At 47.1% G+C, this 22,949-nt stretch overlaps 1 protein-coding gene across 2 annotated transcripts in view; it reads left to right on the top strand.

Annotated features, from left to right (window-relative positions):
* Positions 1-10,336: 10,336 nt before the first annotated feature.
* Positions 10,337-22,949, top strand: part of THTPA (thiamine triphosphatase) — a 71,901-nt gene continuing 59,288 nt past the window's right edge. The window contains exon 1 of one of the 2 annotated variants that reach the window (XM_086923723.1): positions 10,337-10,438. The gene's annotated coding sequence lies outside the window, so the exon portion shown is untranslated. The remainder of the gene's footprint in view (positions 10,439-22,949) is intronic. The other variant, XM_086923722.1, reaches the window with a different exon arrangement.

The following is a 22,949-nucleotide window of genomic DNA, read 5'->3' as shown; positions in this document are numbered from 1 at the left end:
AGCAACGAGAGGTGGGCAGGAGAGCAAGCACGAGCAACGAGGGGGGGGCAGGAGAGCAAGCACAAGCAACAAGGGGAGGCAGGAGAGCAAGCACAAGCAACGAGGGGGCAGGACAGAAAGTACAAGCAACGAGGGGGGCAGGAGAGCAAGCACGAGCAACGAGGGGGCTGGACAGCAAGCACAAGCAACGAGGAGGGGGCAGGAGAGCAAGCACAACCAGCGAGGGGGCAGGACAGAAAGCACAAGCAACGAGGGGGCAGGTCAGCAAGCACAAGCAACGAGGGGGCAGGATAGCAAGCACAAGCAATGAGGGGGGCAGGAGAGCAAGCACAAGCAACGAGGGGGCAGGACAGCAAGCACGAACATTGAGGGGGGCAGGACAGCAAGCACAAGCATTGAGGAGGCAGGACAGCAAGCACGAGCAACGAGTGGGATGGACAGCAAACACTCACCGGAGGACTCAGCAGCTTCTCGACTTCTTGCGGCGGCGGTCGGGCAGAAATGGCGTCAGAAAAGCGCCGACATTTTCGCATTCAGGGGAGTGGTTTTTGCTGTTGGATGACGTCACAGAGTTAAAAACTGAAAAAAACGTGCCCCCGAATCCGAAAAAGATGGGGGCTTGAACTGAGTGATGACCCTCTCCTCCAATGGCTGGCCTCCGTTTAGGAACCCAGCCAATGGAGAAGAGGGGTGGGTTCAAGCCCCCATACTGGTAAACATAAAATCTCGGCTGCGCGACACTGCTGCGCAGTGTACGCTAGGCCGAGATCTAAAAAGAATGTAAAACATAAAAAACTGGACAACACTATATGGAAACAGAGCAATACAATACAGCACAATGACACAACACACCAGTACTGCAACACCAACACAACAAAACCTTAACACAAATCATCAGGAACCAGCACAAAATATCACAAACGGCACTCCTTGTACAAAGCAAAGAATACAACTTACAGCACAACCCAATACAATTGTTTTATGTTATATGTTTGTGTGTTCATAGTGGTGTTGTGTTTTTAGGTTGCGCCTGGGCAGCAGAAGCGCTGCTCTGCAAAGCATACTGAATTGCGGTATGGCATAGAAGCTCAATGGATTTCCCGCCCATCTTTTCAATTGGCTCCTGTAACTGTCCTTACAAAATTGTTGCTTTTCATTCGTGAATAGGCTTAGTAGTCCCTCCTTGGTACCGTCTTGTCTGCATTGGTAACCTCCCATAACGATTGGACTTTTTTCTTGTGTTCTTACACGGTCTGCCTTATCTACTAGGTGAGCACTATTTTCTTTAATGATCTTCACTATAACACCCACGACGTCGCATCTAGCCAACACCTATTATATTGTTATTGTCAGCTTTAACTATAGCGGCTGCACTTATTTATTTAATTTACGGTGCAATAAGTTTTCACTTTAACGGCCGTGCTTATTTACTTTCCAGCACGGGCCGCTTTCACTTTAGCGGTTGCACGACAAAGGCCTTCTTTATTTATTTTTTTACACTTTGAGTAAAAGCGTCCCATTCGCGCTTTCAATTTAATGTTGGCCATGCTCCTTTCTTTAGATGCTACTCACTGTAACCTGAATACAGCGAGCAGCGTCTATAGAAAGGGGCTCAACCACCATTAAAGTGCTCTCGTATTTGCGAGAGTTTTAGCTATTAGCATTAGAAATGACAATGCCTTTTATATATGTGTTGCTTTGAAAAAAACATAAATAAAAGGCATTATCATGTACAATGCCAATAGCTTAAAATCTTGAAAGTGCAAGACCTATTGCATTGAAAATGCTTGTTTGTTGGGGGGTTTTATATAGCGCAAACTAGACCTGAAGGCATCAGAGCGCTTTACATGAGCACCCGTTGCGTTAGAGACAGACATATTAATTTTTGTTAGGCACTGGGAGATTAAGTGATTTGCCCTGAATCACAGGATGTTGTGCGTCCCTGCTGTTGAGAGGTATTGATTTGAGATACTTGGGTTCTATTTTGTCATTGTGCTCTTCAGTAATGTTTTTGTTGTGTTCTTGCCTGCTACTTGGGTTCTATTTTGTCATTGTGCTCTTCAGTACTGTTTTTGTTGTGTTCTTTTTGGTGTGCAGATTTTGAGTATGCACACTGTCACGTTCCATAACCCCCAGTGCTAACAAAGTCACTGTTCAAAATGTTGAGAAAGGTCACATAACAGTCCAAAGCAATCAAGTTACCCGAGGCGTGAGTAGCTGACTCAGTCCATGGTTTTTCGTTGCATGCTGGGATTTGTAGTCCTCCTGGTTAAGCCTTGGATTAAAAACCAATGGCTGCCACTTCTACCATTATAAGAAATGTGCTGTACTGGCTAAACTACTGACATATGGAACTTGGAAACATGAGAGCTCTGTGATCAGAGGGTACAGGCAGCGCTTTAAGTGGGCCGGGTCTCACCGGTGCTGAGCACCAGCAGTTTTTTAAAGTGGGCCTCAAAACAGGTCTCTATCGGTCTCTGGCACAGGCGGTCAGATTTTTTACAGATTGCAGTGACAGCAGTTACTTCAATGTGCTCTGCTCACACTTCTCACTTCCCACTAATGGAGAAGTAACAGCATGACGTCATGCCAGGTGAGCGTTGTAGGGAAGGGAAACCCTTTAACCCCTTGCATGCGCATGACGGAACCACCCCGTCATGAGCCACGAGCAGCGTGTTCTCATGACGGCGTGGTTCCGTCATGCTGCGGCCGCTCTGCCCACGCAGCATTAATTCCCCGCCTGTGCGGGCGAATTAATGAGCGGGCAGGCCGTGACGGAACCACGCAGTCATGAGCACAGGCCGCCCGTGACTCATGACGGCGTGGTTGGGTCACGAGCACGGAAGCACCTCGCTCACCCCCCACCCTCCCCGCTCTGCAGCGAAATTCGCACTGCGGCCAAGGGGTTGAAGAGAATGATTTTCTCTCTGGATTTTCCTTCTCTTTTTGAAGCTCAGGAGCAGCAACACTGTTGTGGTGTCACCAGGGCTTTAAGTGGAAGCTTTTTCAATATTGTATACAAGCCATAGTTGCTGCTTATAAATCTTATGCAACTAACAACCATTTACAAATCCATAGTCCTGACTTGTTGTAGATATGATGTTGCTTGTTATCATATATCTGGATGCAATGACATAAACAGCAAAATACAAGTCGGCGGCACACTATAAGCTCAGGGCCTCATTTATGAGAAATGATGCATCGCTGCGTGAAAGCAGCGATGCGTCACTTCTCAGTGCGCACTCCTTGCGACATTCCTGATGCGTCATATTTACATTTCATTTTTCAATCTTTATTTCGACCATTTGGTCATAAAAGATACACATACATTAAAATCACGTAGATACTGCCACATTTGATAAAACATCAGTGCATAATTTTAAAATCAAAAACCAGACAATATTAACAATATTAAAAATTAAAGCGATTCTACAATCTACCCAGCATTTTTTAAAAGACGATTACGCGTATGCCAAACATTTGTAAAGAATTTGGAAAGTGCAAAAACAATTGGGCCGGAAACATCACATTTTAAAATCCTGTACATAGGTGTATATTCCCTGCCACCCAAATTCTTAATCAAGGGCAGCAGCCAGTACTTTCTGGCTGCCTTGTATGCTGGGCAGAAAAAGATCACATGCAAATCATTTTCCTCTTTGTCAGTGCAAAGGGGACAGTACTTGGTTGAAGGGACTTGTGACCAGGTGCTAGAAAAGGAGCGTAAAGGCAATGTACCATATCTCCACTGGAGAAATAACTTTCTAGTGAGTATGGGATATATGGGATCAAAAGCCTTTTCAAATGTATAGATATCCTTACTTTGCAGGAATTTAGAAGAAAGGGACCCCTCTGTCTGGGTAGCTAAGGCCCTTACCCTTTTGTGTTCGTGATACAGATTCGCCAAAGATCTCTTGGAGATTCTTGGTGCTGTATTTGCTGGTTCGGTCCACAATTCGGGGAGCCCCAGATCTGTGCAAATTGACTGGATATTTTAGACCCAGGGAATACTAAGCGCTTTGGGGTGTTTTAATAATTCGACCAGTTCCGCCCTATAATCGGCGAGATCGTCACTGCTCCATAGCCTGCGCCAGAAGGCAATGGGTCTTAGACTTATCTCGTCGGCGAGAGGCCGTATCCCTAGATCAAGCCTCAAAGGGAGAAGTGGAGTGCTAGGGGGAAGTGAGGTAATTTGTCTTATAAACCTATTTTCCGTGGAAGACAGGTTCCGACATGGGATGTGGCCCCACAATTCAGCCCCGTACAGGATCGCCCCCCTGGCCTGTGCCTTATATATCTGAATTAAGGCCCCCAATGGGCGATAGGTCGAACCGGTCATCATCCGGGAAATACCCCCGGTAATTTGTATTAGTTTAAGGTTAGCCCTGGTTTGATGGGTCCCCCAAGTCATATTTTCGTTCAGTGTCACGCCGAGATATTCAAACGTGGCTACTCTTTCCAGCCGCGCTGCTCCCAGTAGGGGATTCGGGCGCTGTTTGGGGCTTGAATTCAAAACCATATATTTGGTTTTTGTAGGATTGATTTCCAGCCCTCTATCCTGACAGAAGGCCACAAAGGCATCAAGTATCCTTTGGATGCCCATGGGTGTTTTAGATACCAACAGTGTGTCGTCCGCAAACATTATTGCGGGCACACTGTTGCCATTTAATTTGGGGGCATCTGTGTAGTCGGTGGCGTTTAGATGAGCGATTACCCCGTTGACGAAGAGGCAAAACAGGGTCGGCGCCAGCACACAGCCCTGTCTTACCCCTCTGCCCACGGGGAATCTATCAGTCAGCTCCCCCGACCTCCCACACCTCACCTGGGCATAATTGTTGTGGTGCAGCCTCTGCAAGGTCAATAAAATATCTGGTGGTACGCCCATCCCTGCCAGAATGACCCAGAGTTTTCCCCTGGGCACTAGGTCGAAGGCGGCTCGTAGGTCCACGAAAATCGTGTACAAACTACCACCCTCGAACCTCACTGTCCTCCAGTAGACCAGATTCAGTCTAAAGACCTGGTCCACAGTCGATACCCCTTTCCTAAAGCCTGCCTGATATGGACTGAGGGCGCCTGCCTCCTCGATCCATTCCTGAAGCCTATTCAGGAGAACCCTGCCGAACAACTTCTGCGCTACATCTATCAGGCTAATCGGCCTGTAGTTGGCTGGGAGGAGGGGGGATCCCTTTTTAAAAATCGGGACCACCTCAGCCCCCAGCCAAGTACTGGGGATTTCCATCCCACCAAGGATACCATTAAAAAGAGCAGCGAGGTAAGGCGCCCAGACGGTGGGCTCCTGCTTGTACAGGTCTCCCGGTAGCCCATCCAGCCCAGGCGCCTTCCCCGAGGCCAGGCCTGAAATGGCAGCAGTGACCTCGCTCAGTGTTATTTGATCCGCCTGAGGGCCCTGCCTCTCTGGTTCAATTGGCACAGGAAGTTCTCCGGACTCAGCGCTACATAGAGACTGGAAGTGGGCCTGCCACACTCCAGGAGCTATGTTAGGCTCCACTGCTGAGTGTAAGCTCCCTGATCCCCCGTTTACCAATCTCCAAAACAGGCGTTGATCTTGCACTGCTAGGGCCTTTGTGAGTTCTTCCCACTGGTTTTCCTCCCATTCTATTTTGGCCTGGGCAAGAAGTTTCTTATAGGCTTGCCTACATTGCTTAAGGCGTTCCCCTCCTTTGCCCTCCTTAATTACTCCAAGGAGTTCTGTTTTGGCCCGTCTACAGGCTACATTGTACCATTGTGTTTTGCCTTGGCACCTCTCTCTTGGCTTTCGTACATTACGTGTAAAGTGGGGTGCCGCAACTTTTATAAGTTCCTTATGGGCATCAAACAGTTTACTCCTTATATCTGTTTTATTTGCTACACTATCAAGGTCCCCAACAATTTCCAGGATGGGGGTGATCTCTGCATAAAGCAGTGGGAGTTTGTCCTTATTTGTGACCATATGCTCCCACCTAATTCTTCTCCTGCTGTTATCTATGAGGAGCGTGCGGTAATTCCCTTCTTCATGGGTCACTAGGCCCTGAGGTGCTGGATGAACAAGGTCTAACTCAAGGGCATTGTGGTCACTGTCCAGCCTGTCTGTTACCCTAAAATCCTGTATTGTTGACCACCTCGCTAATTGGACCAGAACGTAGTCCAAGTGTGACTCTCTTCCCCGGCGATTGTAAGTATTTTTACCTGGTGTGTCTGAGTTAACTCGCCCATTACACGCTCTGAGTCCATACCTTAACGTAAGGGCAGTGATTTGCAACGCTAATGGGGTCCAAGCTTTTGGAGATGGGACATCAACCCCTGGTACTGCCCACCTAGCTTCTTCTTCTGATAGGAACCCTTCCTGGAGGCCGGGGAGTGGCTCAAAGTGAGAGTTAAAGTCCCCACCCACCACATAATATGAATCAGTCGACAGTTCAGATAAAAAGTTCGAGAGTTCATTAAAAGTCGGTGATTCTTTTGTCTTTCCCATCGGCCTGGAATAGATGTTAACCAGCAGGAGGTTAGCTTTGTTTGGCCATGTTAATGAGACCGCCAGGATGTCATCAGAGTTGCATGGGAGCCGTGTTGCCACACAGCCCAGGTGAGCAGCAACCCATGTCGCAAGGCCCCCTGATGGGCGGCCTTTGCCTTCCCACCTAGCTGGAATAAAGAATGATGTGTAGCCTTGATGTCCATGGTCCTCTCTCGCCCAGGTTTCCTGGAACATACATATGTCACCAGTTTCTACATACTTTTCCCAGGTCGGCTCTTCCAATTTGTTTGCTAATCCCGCGATGTTCCAGGAGATTATCCTCAGATGTTCGGGGGTGGGAGATGACAAAGCATGAAGATTGGAAGAGGTGGGTCCGGGCTCCACTTGTGTTGCAGGGCCTGTAGTGGGGGGAGCAAAGGATACATGTGGCACCAGGGATCCCCGCTCCCCCTCGCCAACAAGGAAAGGAACCATAGTTATCCCCTCAACAGCAACTACTCCATCAGTGGCTAGGTGGGAGAATTCGATTCTGCCGTAGTCTAAGGCAGATGGATCATTCAATGGGCCAGAGGTTGAACCGGAGGACAAAATGGGGGGGTCCAGGGGGCCACGGGCACCCGAGACCCCTGGCACTGTCTTACAGGCAGTAAGTCAGTCGACCCCATCCAAACCGTCCAGACAGTTAAAGCGATTAAAATCACAAAAAGGTGTGTCCGGCGGCTGGAAGTACGGGCGTTGTACAAAGCCTTTGTGATTGCGTCTATGTTCCACCCTTGTCCAGTCATCGTATATTGGGACCTGGTGCCTAGGAATCGGGGGAAAGAAAAAAGAAACTGGGAGGGTCTGTATGGTGGAGTCAAGGGATCGGTTCACTCCTCTACAAATGTGTCGGACCGTACCTGGATCCTTGAAGGTTACCATGATACAGTCCCCCACTATGATTTTCCTGGTCTTCCCTAGCCATGGAACCCTTCTCGCCATGATGATTTCATTATTAAAATGGGGTGGCAAGGGTCGGTTCCAGTTAAGCCATTTGATTACCTTTTTCTTAAGGGATAGGTAATCCTCATTTTCCCCTGATCTTAAGTGGGGGGCACCAGCTAAGACCACCATTAATCTGTTAGCCTCAGGTGGGAGGTCTGGCCTCCGAGGTCTGGGAGTTGGGCGAACGGGCGTGAGTGGGGGGGCATTAACCTGATCTTGAAGTGTTCCAGAGGGCTCTATTTGTGAGCTATATGGGGTTAAATCCACTGGATGCGTAGGTCTGGTGCTTTGATTGTTGTGCCGTGCCTGGAGTTGGATGGCCATAAGCGGTTGCAGAGGGGGGGCAGATGGCATACTTCTAGGGGGGGCTTTATTGGCATTGGTTGCGGCTTCTACTTTGGAAGGTTCCCCAGCCGAGGAATGGGTTTCCACTAGCTTTGTCTGCTTACTTACTAGAGTGCTCAGAGTGGTAAGAGAAGTTTCTAGTAAGGTGAGTCTAATCTCGACTTTTTTTAAGCTGTCGGTGATGGGCTGTAGAAGGGAGCGGAGTAGAAATTCAATGCTCCCCTTAGCAGGGAGTGGGTTGTTTGGATTCAGCGTAATAACCTCTGGTTCTTTAGTGGTGGCAGTTATACTGGGGTTTGAGAGCTTCGGAGGTGGCACTATCTCCGTATGCTTCCCCGGTAGAACGATATTTGGACGTTTCTTGCCAAAATCCAGATGTGATATTTTGGATTTCCCCCGCCCCCCCGTTGTTTTCCGAGCACGTTTACTGGGTGGGGGCCTATGTAACTCCACCACTACATTTAATTTGGACTTGCTCTTATTAGCCAATTGGATAGGTGGAATTTGGGTTACCAGGTTAACAGGAGTATGGGAAATCTCTAGGGGGGCTGGCTCTATGTTTTTTACAAGCGCTATCCCAGGAGTAGAGGGAATTTCCCTTAGTAAGACGGGGAAATCCTCTAGTATCGAATTATTTAAACTGCTGGGTAGCACGCCTACCTCTTGAGTGGTGGGATAGGGGCTGATATCAAGCAAAGGCCTAGTTTTCATAGATTCAATGGAGCGCCTGCGCTCCACCCTGCGTTTCTCAAGTGAACCTTCCATGTCCGCCTCTCCTTTATTGGGTTTGAAGTAGTTATCCAAAGTCCCAGAACTGGAGGCACCATCCCTTGAGGGGGTTTCCCGAGGTGGAGGCGAGGGCATTGCCTTGGTTATAACACAGAGGGGAATCAAGAGAGAGGGCCCAGCCCGGCCTCCTTCGGCCACTGACGGCCTAAGACGGTCCCGCCCTTGTCCCGGGCTTCTCCCGGTCGCTCCCGCGCAGCGGAGCTCTGCTGCTAGTTTTATGTGGCCGAGGGAGGTAGGAGAGGGAGGAGCCTGCAGGGAGAGCTGCCCAGGTGGCTTCAGTGTGGGCGGGCGGACAGGCGCTCCTGGGACTAGTAGTCCTGCACCTCCGCCTGCTCGCAGCCCTGCAGGTTGTCAAGCCAAAGTTCCCAGTCCACGTTGAAGGAGATTTCCAAGCCGGCGACGCGGGACCCGCGCAGCGGGTACCGCTAGGTGCAGGTTCGAGTCTCTGGCACGATGAGAGGGTGACAGAGGTCAATTCCGCCGCCTCGAGCAGGGTGTTAGCAAGTAAACGCTGACTGAAGTGTCCCACTGGTAGCCCAGTGCTGTTGCCTTAAAAACGGACCAATGAGGGAGGAGCCTGCAGGGAGAGCTGCCCAGGTGGCTTCAGTGTGGGCGGGCGGACAGGCGCTCCTGGGACTAGTAGTCCTGCACCTCCGCCTGCTCGCAGCCCTGCAGGTTGTCAAGCCAAAGTTCCCAGTCCACGTTGAAGGAGATTTCCAAGCCGGCGACGCGGGACCCGCGCAGCGGGTACCGCTAGGTGCAGGTTCGAGTCTCTGGCACGATGAGAGGGTGACAGAGGTCAATTCCGCCGCCTCGAGCAGGGTGTTAGCAAGTAAACGCTGACTGAAGTGTCATATTTAATGTATGACGCATCATGTCGCAAGGAGTTACAGATACGTCAGTATTTCTGACGTATCTGCAGGCGCAAAAGTGACGCATTGTTGGAGTGTGTCACAAAAGTGACGCAACTCCAGCAATGCGTCCTTTCACATGGGGCAAGCCACATGTGAAAGGGCCTGCGTCAGTCTTGCGCCTGCTGTGAGGCAGGCGCAAGATTTTGACGCAACTGCGTCCTAAAAGTGACGCAGTGAAATCTCATAGATTTCACTGCGTCACTTCTACGACCCTTCCTTGCGTCAATACGCCCCCCTTGCATACATTATACCTGGCACAGGTATAATGTGGCGCAGGGGTTTACAAAGTGACGCATCTACCTAGATACGTCACTTTGTAAATATGGCGCAACAAGGCACATTTTTTACGCCACTGGTGCGTCACAGAAAGTGACATACCGGGCGGCGTAAAAGTGACGCACAGCCTCATAAATGAGGCCCATAGATTTTAAGCTTACGTGTCCTTAAGCCACGCCCTTAATGACATTGTCCACGCCCCTTTGAGAGGTTTTTTTCATCCTACTTAAAGCCCTGGGTACAGACGATCTGTCAAAAGGAGGCCTAAACCCCCTTTCACTCGGACGCCCTGACTCTCATCTGCCGGGCATCGGGTCACCCTCCATCTTAGTTGGAACACAGGCGTTTCCAACCTACATCTTCAAGCGCCCTTCGTGCAGACTACCATTCCTATTGGCAATGCTTAATTAGAGGACGTCCTGTTAAACCCCACCCTGTGCGCACCTCCGGGCCATATTTGTCCCCTGTCGCCACAGCCCTCTTGCTGCGGCTGCGCACCTCCAAGCCCTCACCTCCACGCCTCCAGCTGCTCCTACTTCCGCTGCTCGCGGCATGCCGGGATTCGTAGTCAGCAGGTGAGGCGACGAGGTATCCGGGTAGGAGTTGCCAGTGCCGGCTATAAGAAGAAGCGGTGTCAGGTGCAACTCAGCAGCTGTGGGTACTGTCCGACTTTTCATGCGTGCGATAATCCTATAGTTGTAGTTTAAGGTTGTGGCTATACGGCCAGAGCAGCCGACTTTGGAGCTGGGGAACCAGGCTGGAGCCTCGGCTCAGCATCCTGTGATTCTGGGCAAATCACTTAATCTCCCCGTGCCTAACACAAAAAAATGTGTCCTTGTACAACGTAACTGGTACTCGTGTAAAGCGCGCCAATACCTTCGGGTCGATTTAGCGCTAAAAAATCTGCAACAAAAAATATGGTTGAGAATGTTTGCATAGCACGGGGCGCAACGTGTTTTGCGTTACGGCACTGTTATATGGAAGAGTAGCTTCAGTGAGCCTGGACGTGGAAGAGAACTGTAGCCTGGCGCTTGTGGCGTGCGTGGTGCTCAGCGTGCTCTTTGATGGCAGGTGTTTGCTGCCTAGTGCCACGGTTGTGATGTGATGGTAACCGAGCTGGAATAGCGCTCAACATTTTCTGAGGCTAACAGTTGTAGTCCCTTGTCAGGTTCACGGCGTATGCAGATCCAGGGGGTCCTACACTGGCAATATATGTTTGTGAATGCAGAACAGTCAGTTGTCGTGAGTCTAAGTCTTGTGGGAGATGGCCTTTGGTTGTCAGTCTAGCAGTGCCTGCTGGGGATTGTAGTCCGGTGCGTAATAAAACTAGTGCATTCTACCATTTCTACAACAGTCGGTATGAGGGCAGTGCGTGCCTGGAACACGGGTCTACAGTGTGTTGTAAGCATTGCATGTTGGACGAATCGGCGCCAATAATTCACTCCACACCAAGTAAAGTGAAAAAACTGCGTCACTAGATCAGGTCTGGGCATTAAATAACAAAACCGTAGGTAAACACCTTACTGGCTAAAAGCGCCTCCTCACTAATACACAAAAACTGCATACCAAATTCCACCCAAAATTAACCTGACCTACTACTTTCTGTTAATTCAACTACCAAATACACACTTACCCTAGCCCATTAGTCAATGCCCCATGGTAAAGTCACCCCTTCATCTTATGTCCTCCTCACCTTATCCACCCTCTTGTTCACTGACCAGACCCCCCCCCAACTCACCCAGGATCATACCCTGCAACAACCCCCATAATATCTATTCTAATGTTAACCACCACCAACTAGGAAAACCCTAAGAATGAGGTTTCCTATCCCTCCTAGCCCCCTGTTTAGCCCTCGCCTGCAACAGTGCATGCAATCTCACTTGGGAAAGACATTGTATACAGGGAGCTTGCAGCCCGCCCATTGCTTAACATTTGTTGGCTTAATTGTCACTCTTATGTGTGGCCTTCTAATTGGCCAGTGCGTGCTGGCTTCACTTCCTCTTCGTTTAGCTGGAGCATGGACCAAGTACTGATTTATTTAGCTCGATTGCTGTCCTTCCAGCGATCACGCTGTAATTGAGGTACTACTTATTTTTTTTCTTCTTCCTGGTCATCCTTGTTGAACCTCTTGCCATTTGTAGTTATGTTTTACGATTCCACACACAGTTTAAAGTAGCCCTTTGCTCCTTTGAAAAGGATGTTTATTGTGGCAACATATGTTATTTACTTCCGAATGTATTTTCACTACTTTCTTTATGTGATAGTTTTTTAAAATCTTTTTCCCTTATGGGGAGAGTAACTGATTAGCTTAGAATCACAGGGGTGTTGGCCGAGACTTAACAAGCATTGGCAAAGCAAAAAAGATGACGCCTTTGAGACTGTTGTCTCTGCCATTGCCTTTTGTTCATGCTGTATAGCATGGGCACAGACGACTTTGGCAATTATTGGTAGCCATGCTGTATAGCAGTGCAACTGCTGTGCAGCATTGCTAAAAAACCACTAGGATTGCATCCAGCGCCTATGCAATTTAAAAAAAAAAGTGCATTATTGCATTAGCCCTGGCTGCGTCATAGCACTTCATTAAATTAGTTTTAGACATACTGCAAAGCTTTTGCACTGCTGTAGAGCACAGCATGGCTACAAAAATTGCCAAAGCCAATAGCTCACATAGGTGAGACGCACTGGCTTTGCCAATGCTTGTCTGATCTCACCAACCTCATCCTCACAAATGCGCCCCCAAAATCAGCTCGATCAGCTGCAACTCATCCAAGTAATATTCATTACCCAAAATAGATACCTGTATCCCATCCTTCCAAAATACGTTTTGATTATTTTGAACAATGTCAACATGCTTCAAAACATAAATTCCCAAACTGGTGCAAAACGGTTTACCTTCTACCTTTGTTTATCAATTGCACTCTGTTTCTGAGCTCCCCTGGAAATACTTCTTTGTTCGAGCTCTGTCGACAAAATGTGGGTTCTTGACCACATCTTTTGGGCAGAAAATATTACTTTTCATGTTTTTCAACAAGTAAATCGACAATAACTGTACAAAGTCATTTTCAACTAATGCAGTACCAGGAGATCTGGGCAGCCTCTTCCCTCAAAGAAATGTGCTAAACAAAGAAGTAGTTGTGTCTCAGACTCATCCAATTGCTGCCCCACCAAGGTACCATAACACATGCTCCATTGAGACCAAGTTTCTTGGCAAAAGACGCAGTCTCTGGTTGCTTTGCCAAAGAACAAATAAATGCCCAGCGTTACAGATCAATGTGAGCACACTACGGAACTCCTCCACATAGCCTACGTCAATAAGAACAAGGAAACTTATTCGCTAAACATGGTAAAACTTCACCTAAGTTAGAGTGTACTGAACCGGACATACGTCTTATAGCATTTAGAGTGCCACCTGCCTGTTTTCTTCACTAGCTTTTCAGACCTACCCAAACAAGACGTCTCTGTAGCAGCCTTGGTTCTAAAAGAACGTGTCCCATAATCATAAGCATTAAGTCCAGTTAAAACTTTTCACAGGACCTATATCACTTGAAAATGCTTCAAAGGCAATCCGTTACTGTACAGAAATATCCTTCCCTCAAAGTCGCCTCTCCGCTTCAAGAACAAATACCACACCTTCACTGGGCAGCACAGTTCATCCCCAGAACTGAGCAAAACCACTTCCTGCCCCTTCTCCAGTTTCATTTATTTGGTTTGTACCCCAACGATAACCCTATCCTCTTCAGTAACCACATCCTTACTACTTAAAATCTTCACCCCTTACCCCCAACAATTTTGAATTGCAACCCAAAAAGCACCCAAACCATGCATAGTACTGAATCCCAGTGAGAAAAGCAAAAGAAATGCAATGAAAATATGATGTCATTCAAGAAAACTCCAAAAAGAGGTTGGCGAATCTTCAATATGGTAGTGCAGTGAATGCAGCAACCACGAGACAGTACTCGGGCGGTGAAGGCTTCAAGTATTTTATGTCAACCAGATGGTCGATTCTATTTGAGAACTGCTTAAAATTAATTAAAGTACTGGTCGCCAACTTGCATTCACTGCAACTTGAGAGTAAATATTCCAACCGGATGGTGGATTCTACCTATGAACCACTACAAATCAATTTGTAGTACTCTTCTTGCATTCTTTGCTCTACCGATGTGAAGATTCTAACCAGATGGTGGATTCTATATAAATAAAATTGTGCCTTTATTGCTGTTTTAAGCTATACTTGCTTTTTACAAGACTTGCTGTGTGGATACTTATACCACAGCTGGATTTGGCTGTCCGCGTCTGTGTTTTCAGTCCTGAGGAAGACACGCTGTGACGCTTGTTAAATTGCGCATATCACTGGGTCGAAACGTCAACGCCTTTTATCTAGCTCATGTCCATCAGTTTCCTCACCCCAAGATGAGCCTCCTACAGATGCAAAAGACAAGTAGCTTAAACATCCCTGTAAACAGGAACATTCAGACGGTTTTTGCCATTCAAACAAAGGGTTTTGAACACCTTCAGTCCGCCTCAGAAGAAGGTTTTGATTGTGCGTTACTTACCGACATTATACAAAAGTAACTTAAATTAATCTCGGACATTGCTTCAAATACTCTGAAAGCTTCATCCCTACCAACCGTTTCAGTTGTGGCAGCCAGAGGGACTTTTTGATTCTGTACTTAGAAGGAAGAGCCTTGTCAGAAATCTCTTTTCCTAAAACTACCTTTCCTTGGACAGCATATTTTTGGTCCACATTCAGAGGAGTTGGTCAAGCAGGCAGCTGAAGACAGGAAATTGGCTATTCCATATGATTTATGTCCTCTGTCTTCATCATGGCACAAACCTCCCCCCAACCCCCTTTGTTCAGCAATCTCTTGCAGACATCCTTTCAGGGGGAAATCTCCTGGTAGAGTTTCTGGATCTTCTTGAGGTAACCAATCGTCTTTATATACACCTTGTTTCTAACGATGCCAGCACAATGGACCCCAAGAAGTCTGAACCAGGGACCTTCCGCATGGAGGCAATATTCATTATGGCTCTGGGATGTTACAGAAAAGTGGGTCTTGGGCATTATGCATCAAAAACACACGAAGAGATCTGCCAAGCCTCTTTCTTCTACCTTCTGGGTATCTGAATTCACCAAGGTGGTCAAGCAAGAGGCTATTTTGACTGGGGTACAGGATTTGCTTCAGAAGGGAGCAGTGGCCACTGTTCTTGTCAAGCAAGGTGTTGTTAACTAATCAGTCCTGTTTGTTGTGCCGAAGCCATCAGGTAAATTGTGACCACAATAGGCTTGAATTTTGAAAATTCATGGGTCCAGTCATCAACTTTCAGAATGAAACCTCTTCAGATCATAATCCCTGTCGTGTTGCTGAGGGATTTAGACATGACAGAACTGTATTTTCATGTCAGTACCTATGATTTTCTCTTTTAAAAGGGAATTTCCAATTTCAAGTTTTACTTTTTGGACTAAAGTTGTTTTATGCATTCATGAAGGTCATGGCTCACATGTTAGCAGTGGAGTCTTTTAAAACATGTCTCAGACCTGCCACTTCAGCCTGTAGTTTATATTTAAACTACTATTTCAACCTGACAAAATTAACCTATTGCTAAGCCTAAACCTGCCTTTTTAATAGTTAGAAGTCCCCCTTAAGCTAGGCCTTAAAGGCTCATAGGACAGGGTGAATTGCATTTGAAAGGTCATGTGTTTTTGAGTTTTACATGTCCTCGCAGTGGAAAAACGTCTAAAGTCATTTTTCATTGCTGTACAGCCTATCTCTCCCATCCCACTGGTTTACCTTATTAGTTAAAAAGAGATAACTTTGGCTTGGGAGCAGATACAGCTATTGTGTTGTGTTTTCACTTTATTACTTTTTATGTGCTACATAAATACTTTACAGGTTGCGTCTGAGTTGAGCCTGACTGCTTCGTGCCAAGTTTCCAAAGGGTTAAACACAAGTTAATTTAGTGGCTTTTGTGTTTCACCCTGACAAGGATTGTGGTTATTTCATGAGCAGGGATTCCATTACCCCAACCAATAACCCAAGTTCTTACATCTATGCAATTATTAACTCCAGATCCGCCTTGACAGACTCCTTGAGAAAAGACCAGCACCAGCTTGTTGATGGGTCCAATGGAAGGGGACATGACTGCTTCTGTCTTTGTAGTACCATGGGCAAGATTTTACAAGAATTCTCTTGTTGGCTTCTTCGTTGGGACCAGTTTTGGCAAGTCTGGAAGGGCAGGTTCCCATCAAGCTGATGGTTAATCTTGGCGAATTTCCCAGAGGATGAGCTCTGGCACCCCTTCTCCATTAATTGTGACAGTAGATGCCAGCAGGACCGGTAGAGGGGCAACCCTTGTGACTCAGAATGCTCCTCTTTGGAAACTAGAGGAGGCAGTAAGATGACTGAACTGGAAGGATTTGTCAGTGATGCATCAAGTTTTTCTATTTTTGCCCCAGCCGTCTTGAACTAATCAGTCTTCATAAAGACTGACAATAGGGTTGCAATGACAAATACTAATCAACAGGGGGAAGTGTGATCACATTACGTAGTAGTGGTGGCACACCAGATTTGCTCATGGATGGAATCCCACTTTTTGTCCCTGAATGCTGGCTACATTCTATGGATAGAAAATGTGACAATAGATTCAGTAGTTTGATTTTACTCCTGCTGCATTCAGTTTTCACTGACTGTGGAACTTTTTCAGTACCTCTGTCATAGACTAGGCCGACCTCTGAAACTTCTGTTTTCAAACCACAGGGATGATCAGCTGCCTTTGTACTTTGCGCGGAGCAGAGACAAAAAGGTAATAGAGATAGATGTTTTGATAGCCCCTTAACTCTGCCTCCTTCTGAGTTTTTCCCCATTTTCCTTTTTAGAAAAGTTTCTCTTCAGAGTTCTTTCAGAGAAGGCCCGGGTCACCTTAGTAGCTCCATCATGGAGCCGGGAATCTTGGTTTCCTCTCTTTCGAGAAATGCCCATGAGTCTAGAGTGGCTTTTGCCTTGTATCCTTCATCTTCTCGGATGGCCAATCTTGTCCCATTCCTTGCTCTAACATTTTCCCCTCATTGCTTGGATATTGACTGGAGGGGCCTTAGCAATTTGGGGTTCTTTCCTGGAGTTGCTCTTGCTATGTCCAACATTGTGCAGTCGTTCCATGTAGCATGGTGTATCCAAAGGTTTCAAGGACTCCGCATTACTTGTTGTTATGGGTTTCCTTTTACATGCCCTTCATATTACAGCTTGCCATCTCCACAAAGATAAGGGCTAGGAGGCGGTAATATCTTAATTACTTACTAATAACCTTTATTACAGCGAGTCATACTCTTTTTCGAGCCCTCAGTCGAACCCGGGGAGTTTTGCAGGCATATTATATCATTGTCCTATTACAGGAGAAGCAAGGAAGGAGTAACCCTGCTCTACCTCTTTTTGGGGGAGGAGTAAAAAAATAATAGTGATAGTTAGGCCTTGTAGGTAGATGTTTTCATAGATAATGACTGTGATGGGGAAGTGTGGGATTCTTTGTATTGAAGATCACTGGTACCTAACGGGGACTTTACCGTGCCTTTCTTGTGTGCACAGCGGCATCGAGCAGACCTCGGTCCTCTAGCACGCATTCATGCATAATGGTCGTCCAATACACGCCCTAAACTTACCGAGGCCCAGCAGTCTGCCAGCTCCCAAACAGTGACACCTGAAGTTTAACTTTGTTTCAAATTCCAATTTTCATTTTCTACAATTTTTCAGTAACTCAAATTTGTATCGTTGTAAATGTGTTTGCATTCATCGGCCTTCAGTTCCTCGTCCGCTCCCGTGAAACATCCGACCTGGCACCAGGAACCCTCCCCGGGCCCTCTCGCTCTTTGGACGAGGCCTCCAGGAATCCCACTCGTCTCGCAGCACCGCAGACCCCGTCCCCACTGAACTGGTTTCATCTTCATATTAGTTGCTCTCAGGGTCGGATTGGGATCACAATTTGGCTCGGGCACTGACGAAAAAAGTGGCCCACATTCAAGAGGCATGGCCCATATTTAAGGGGCGTGGCCCACATTCAAGGGGCGTGCCCTTTCATGAAACACTATTTGCACAGACAAGGAATGAAAGTGGGAGGATACTGTTCTTGCACAGGGCAAAGGTGCCAATGGCCTACATGCTGAGTAACTAAAACAAATAGCAAGGCCCCTTTCTGTCACAAAATTATTCCAGCCCTCCAGCACAGGAGCACCTGAAAAGCAGCAAAGCCCCTGCTATTACTAACCCCTCCCCAGACCTTCAGCTCAGGAGCACATGAACAGGTAAGGCCCCTGCAATTAGTAAATTAATCAACCCTCCAGGCCTCGTGAAAATGTCCTGGCAGGGGAGCACAAAACACAGCTTTCTGGGTCATCCAAGGTAGCCAGGTAGCCAGGGGGGAGGCTGAGGTGAAGCTGGTGCATGGGAAGTGCCTTCCCATTGTGTTCTGGCAGTTTGAGTGTTTACCATTTACTGTAGTATTACCCTTGTACCTGTGTATGGTACCCTTTTGTAACTTGTACACGTCACTTTTCTCTGGTATCGCACTGTATGCTACCTCTCACTTTTGTTTGCTTTAGATACTTGCAAAAGTGCCACCATTGCCTACGTAACGTTTGTTCTTGTGCTGGAGTGTCTGCCATTTAATGCAGTATTATACCTCTACTTGTACTTTGTACGCTTTTGTAACCGGCACACATATCACTTTTTCCTCCTGTAATGTACCGATTGCTACCTCATGTATTTTGGTTGCTCACTATTGTCACTTTTGATTCATGTAACTTAAAGTTTGCTTTTGTAATTTGCCCACTTGTAATTTTTCTTCTCATGTATTATTGCTGTTCCTTGTGTGAAGCGCTCTGACACCTTCGGGTAAAGTCCGCGCTATATAAAATCGCATAAATAAATAAATAAAATAAAAAATTCCAAACATCACCTGGCCCCCACAGCAAGACCCATTCTTCCTCGTCCACTATGCCCTGAATGTGAAAGGCTGTGGGCGAGGTGCTAAGACTAACACCGTTTCTGGACTGCATGGGCCCCAGGGGGGCCAAGGTGAAAATGGCTCAAATGCCTGAGAAACACCTGGCCCCCAGGGAGGCTGATTCTTGCAAATAATCACCTCTCCCCAGCCCAGCCTCAGCTTGATTGCTTGGCAGGGCAGGGGTGAAGGAGAGGCCACAGCTGACAATTGCTGTCCGGCCGCACAGCGAGGCTGCTTTAATTTTCTCTGTCTGTCTCCGTGCACTCTGTGGGCGGTTTTTTTTTCTCCCCTTTCCTAGTCCACTCTCTGTGGACTGGGACAGCTGGGGAGAAAAAAACGGCCCACAGAGGGCACTGAGGCACCGGCCCTTCGGCCCATTCCCGAATGCCTGCCTTGCCAATCCGCCCCTGGTCGCTCTCGCTTCGCTCTCATCGACTTGCAGTTCGAGACAAACAATCTTGCTTCCTGGAAAAGCAAACAAAACCTCTAGAACGTTCTACTTTCTTTTATAAATAGAGTTCCCTTATTTCCTAAAACATAAGTAAAAGGATCTGTGGCTCAACAAGGTCAGGTAAAAAGGAAACATTCGAAGGAATTTCTTCATCGGCGGAGCAGGGACAAGACGCCTTTGAGCAGACACCCCAAGAATCCCCGGGGATGGGAGCTGGGCAGCACCGTTGTGTGGAGTGACCTCCCTGGATACCTGTTGGACTCTGGCTTGAACCCCTCACTCTCGTCAGTCGGGGTGCTGCACCTCCACCTGGTAGTTTGTGCACACTCCTGTCGTTCTCCATCACTACTCCATCTTTGGACATGGATTGGGCTTGGTGCCAGATTCTTGACCTGATGTACAGCATTGCTCGAGGTCCTCCCATTGCTGCATTTGAATCCCTATCATGGCAGCCAGGGATTGCTGTTCAGTGCATTAATGCATCCGAACTTGTCAGCTGTACTACTTCACCTCAGGTACCAACTTGGGTGCTCAGGACATACAGTGTCCCCTTGTGTCGCACACTGCTGTCCCACTCAAGATTGACTTTCTGCCCAGATGCATCGATATTCCTTCTGTGGACTTCTCGCAGTGAAACACTCACAATCCTGCACCGCACTTGGCACTTGTGACGTCATCAGCTAGTTTCTATTGGAGGAAGATGCTGTACAGATCCCCGGTGACGTTTCCTCCTCTGGATTTTCACTACCCTTGGAGTGCTGGCTTTCAGGGTAGCTCTCATAAACCTGTGCCAAGTCTGGATGGGTCAGCAGTGCCTAATTTATGCTGCCCTGTGCCGGTGGTGGGTACTGGCACTGAATTTGAACACCAGGACATATTTTTCATCATCAAACTTTGACCCAGAGCAAGAAGAGACGAAGTAAAGCAGAAAGGGAGAAAGAGCAGAGGCAAAGTTAGAAAAAACAGTGATATAAGCAGGACAGTGGGATGGAAAAGACCCTGGTAGAGTGAGATAAAGAGGCAGGCAGAGCAGGGTGGAGGAAAGAGATGCACGAGGTCCAATCAAGACTGGTCATCCTTGGAATCTGGCAATCCTGGCATTGGGCGGTGCCAGCGGTGGGCTCCTGCAGAGCACTTCGACCCCTGCAGCAGTTCCGACGGCAGTTTTCAAAGCTCCGCAGCGGTGTTATGATACAGTTTGCTGTGGTGATGATGACAGAAGAACCATTGTTTGTTCATGGGCTCAGCATTTCTGGCTCCACGTCACCATATTATGAGTGTACCGACACAATCCAGTAATCAATATGCTCTATTTTGATCCTGATTCATCACCACTGGAATTCCTTATTTCACATCACACATTATGAGTCTCATGCAAATGCTAACCACTGTCTTTACAGGAGCTTGGAGTCAGCAGCACCCCCTTCACTCACAAATGTTTAATGCACATGGTCCCGTGGCGACACAATCGCTGGGATCACGCCCAGGCCAATGCCAACGACAAATGGCACACCCAGGGCTCTCCAGTTGTCGCACCAGAAGAAGTACAGTGTGTAGCACACGTCAAACATCATTTTAATCCATGACGTCACCACTTTCGTAAAGCTGCAACGTGGGGCTCCATCTTTGAGTTCTACTCACTCTCATCCGGGTGATTAGCTGAATCTCAATTTTTCCTACTGTATTTTGATGGTCCCCAGTTTGTCTCATGAGGGATAAAAGTCCAGGCGCACACATCTCAAAGTTGCCTCGATTTTGGGCAAACATTTGCTCCTTGTCAGTCCAGAGCTACGTGCTATTGATTTTTATTTTTATATATGTTTTATTTTGAAAGTTTTATATAGCGTGAACAAGAACCTTGCGGGTATCAGAGCTCTTTACAGGACAGATGTAAGAAACAGAGACAGACATAGCAAAAAAATATATGAGTGAGTCTAGTACACAGTAGTAGCTAAAAACAAGCTAGCAGATATATTACATGGTTATATAAATAATTTGAGAATAAAATTTCACATCTTTTTGAGTGAGGTCTAATACAAGATAGTAAGTAAAAACACAGATCTATAAATAGTTCAAGTAAACTTAGCCATGAGAATAGATTTCACTTATTTTTTTAAAGAGGCAGTAGAGGGGTTCTGTCTCGTTTCTGGGGTTAAAGCATTCCAGATCCTGGGGGCCATTCCTGAGAAGGTCCGGTTGTATGTCTATTTCTTGGGAAATCTTTGCGGTTTCAGAAGAAGATTCTTGGAGCTCCTGGTGGATTTCTTACCACAGGAGAGCACCAGTTTCTGAGTTAGATAACTTGGGGTATTGTGGTGTGGGGCCTTGTGTGTCATACATGCAATTTTCAGATGAATTCTCGCCTGGAAAGGTAGCCAGTTAGAGGGCTCTAAGGTCCGGGGAGATGTGACAATTTCTTTTGGAGCCTGTGATGAGTCTAGCCGCTGTGTTGATTGTGGCTCTTAGAGGGGCCGTCGTTGATCTGAGAAGGCCACAAAGAGTGACACTCTCATATTCCACTCTTGGGATTACTAAAGCTTGCACTGCCTGTGTGAAGTCATTTGGGGGCAGGAAGGGTTTCAGTCTTCTCAAGGTGTTCATCTGAAAATGTGCTCCTTTTGTAGAGGTGCTGATGTTTCTGCATGTTTAGGTTTCTGTCCAACATTATACCAGTGATTTCACTGAGTCGACAATGAGTGGTTGACATTTGAGTGCTGTTAGGTGATTCAGCCAGTCGAGGATGATGGTCGATTGGTTGGGGGGAGCGATTAAGAGGAATTCAGTTTTAAGGGTGTTTAGCTTCAAATGGGTTTCGGCCAGCCATTTCCGAGTTTTTTGAAGCGTTGAGTTGAGAGATTTGATGTCTTCAAGTGAGTGAATCTTTATGTAGAGTTGTGCATCATCTACGTACATGTGATAATGGACCTTAGATGCGCTGAGAAGTTCGGTGAGTGGTTCCATGAAAAGGTTGAAAAGAGTGGGTGAGAGGGATGATCACTGCTATACTCCTAAAGTGACTGGGACAGGTTTGGATAAGGCTTGATTAACCTTGAATCTTTGTGATCTATTTTTGAGGATAGAGGTGAACCAAGTAAGTACAGAACCGAATAATCCCATTCTGTATTTCAGGAGATCTAGCAAGTTGTCATGTTTGACTGTGTCAAAGGCCGAAGATAGGTCAAGCAAGATTAGTAAACAGGCTTAGTTTTGGTCAAGGATTTTTAGTGCGTGATCTATTATGTGTCATGGCTGATTCCGTACTGTGACCTGCCCGGAAGCCTGATTGTTATTTGTTGAGCAGGTTGAAATCATCTATGTGGTTGCCCAGCTGTGTGTGAACACATTTTTTTAAGAGTTTGGCCAGAGTGGGGATGTTGGTAATTGGGCGAATGTTGTTTGAGTCCGACGGGTCCGCCGATGGCTTCTTTAAGATAGGGGATACCTGCCCTGCTGTAAGGATTTCTGGGCTGGTTCCTTTAAGGAGGGAGGTGTTTATGATCTTGGTCAATAGAGGCATTAAACGTGGAATAAAGTCTTTTAGGTAGTTTGCGGGAAGAGGGTCTGTGAAGTGGCTGGAGGGTTCAATGCAGTTAGAATTTTTAGTATAGTTTCTTCACTATACAAGTTGAAGGAGGACCGAGATGCGTTGTTTTCGAGGCCAAACTTTGCGGATCACATGGGTGGGGCTGTTGGTGTGGGCATTGGAGTGTCCACCTGAGTGTCGTTA

Source organism: Lissotriton vulgaris, chromosome 5 (assembly GCF_964263255.1).
Source record: "Lissotriton vulgaris chromosome 5, aLisVul1.2, whole genome shotgun sequence".
In the NCBI taxonomy this organism is placed as follows: Eukaryota; Metazoa; Chordata; class Amphibia; order Caudata; family Salamandridae; genus Lissotriton; species Lissotriton vulgaris.
Note: the sequence above shows the minus strand (reverse complement) of the source record. Positions and strands in the feature narration are given on the sequence as shown.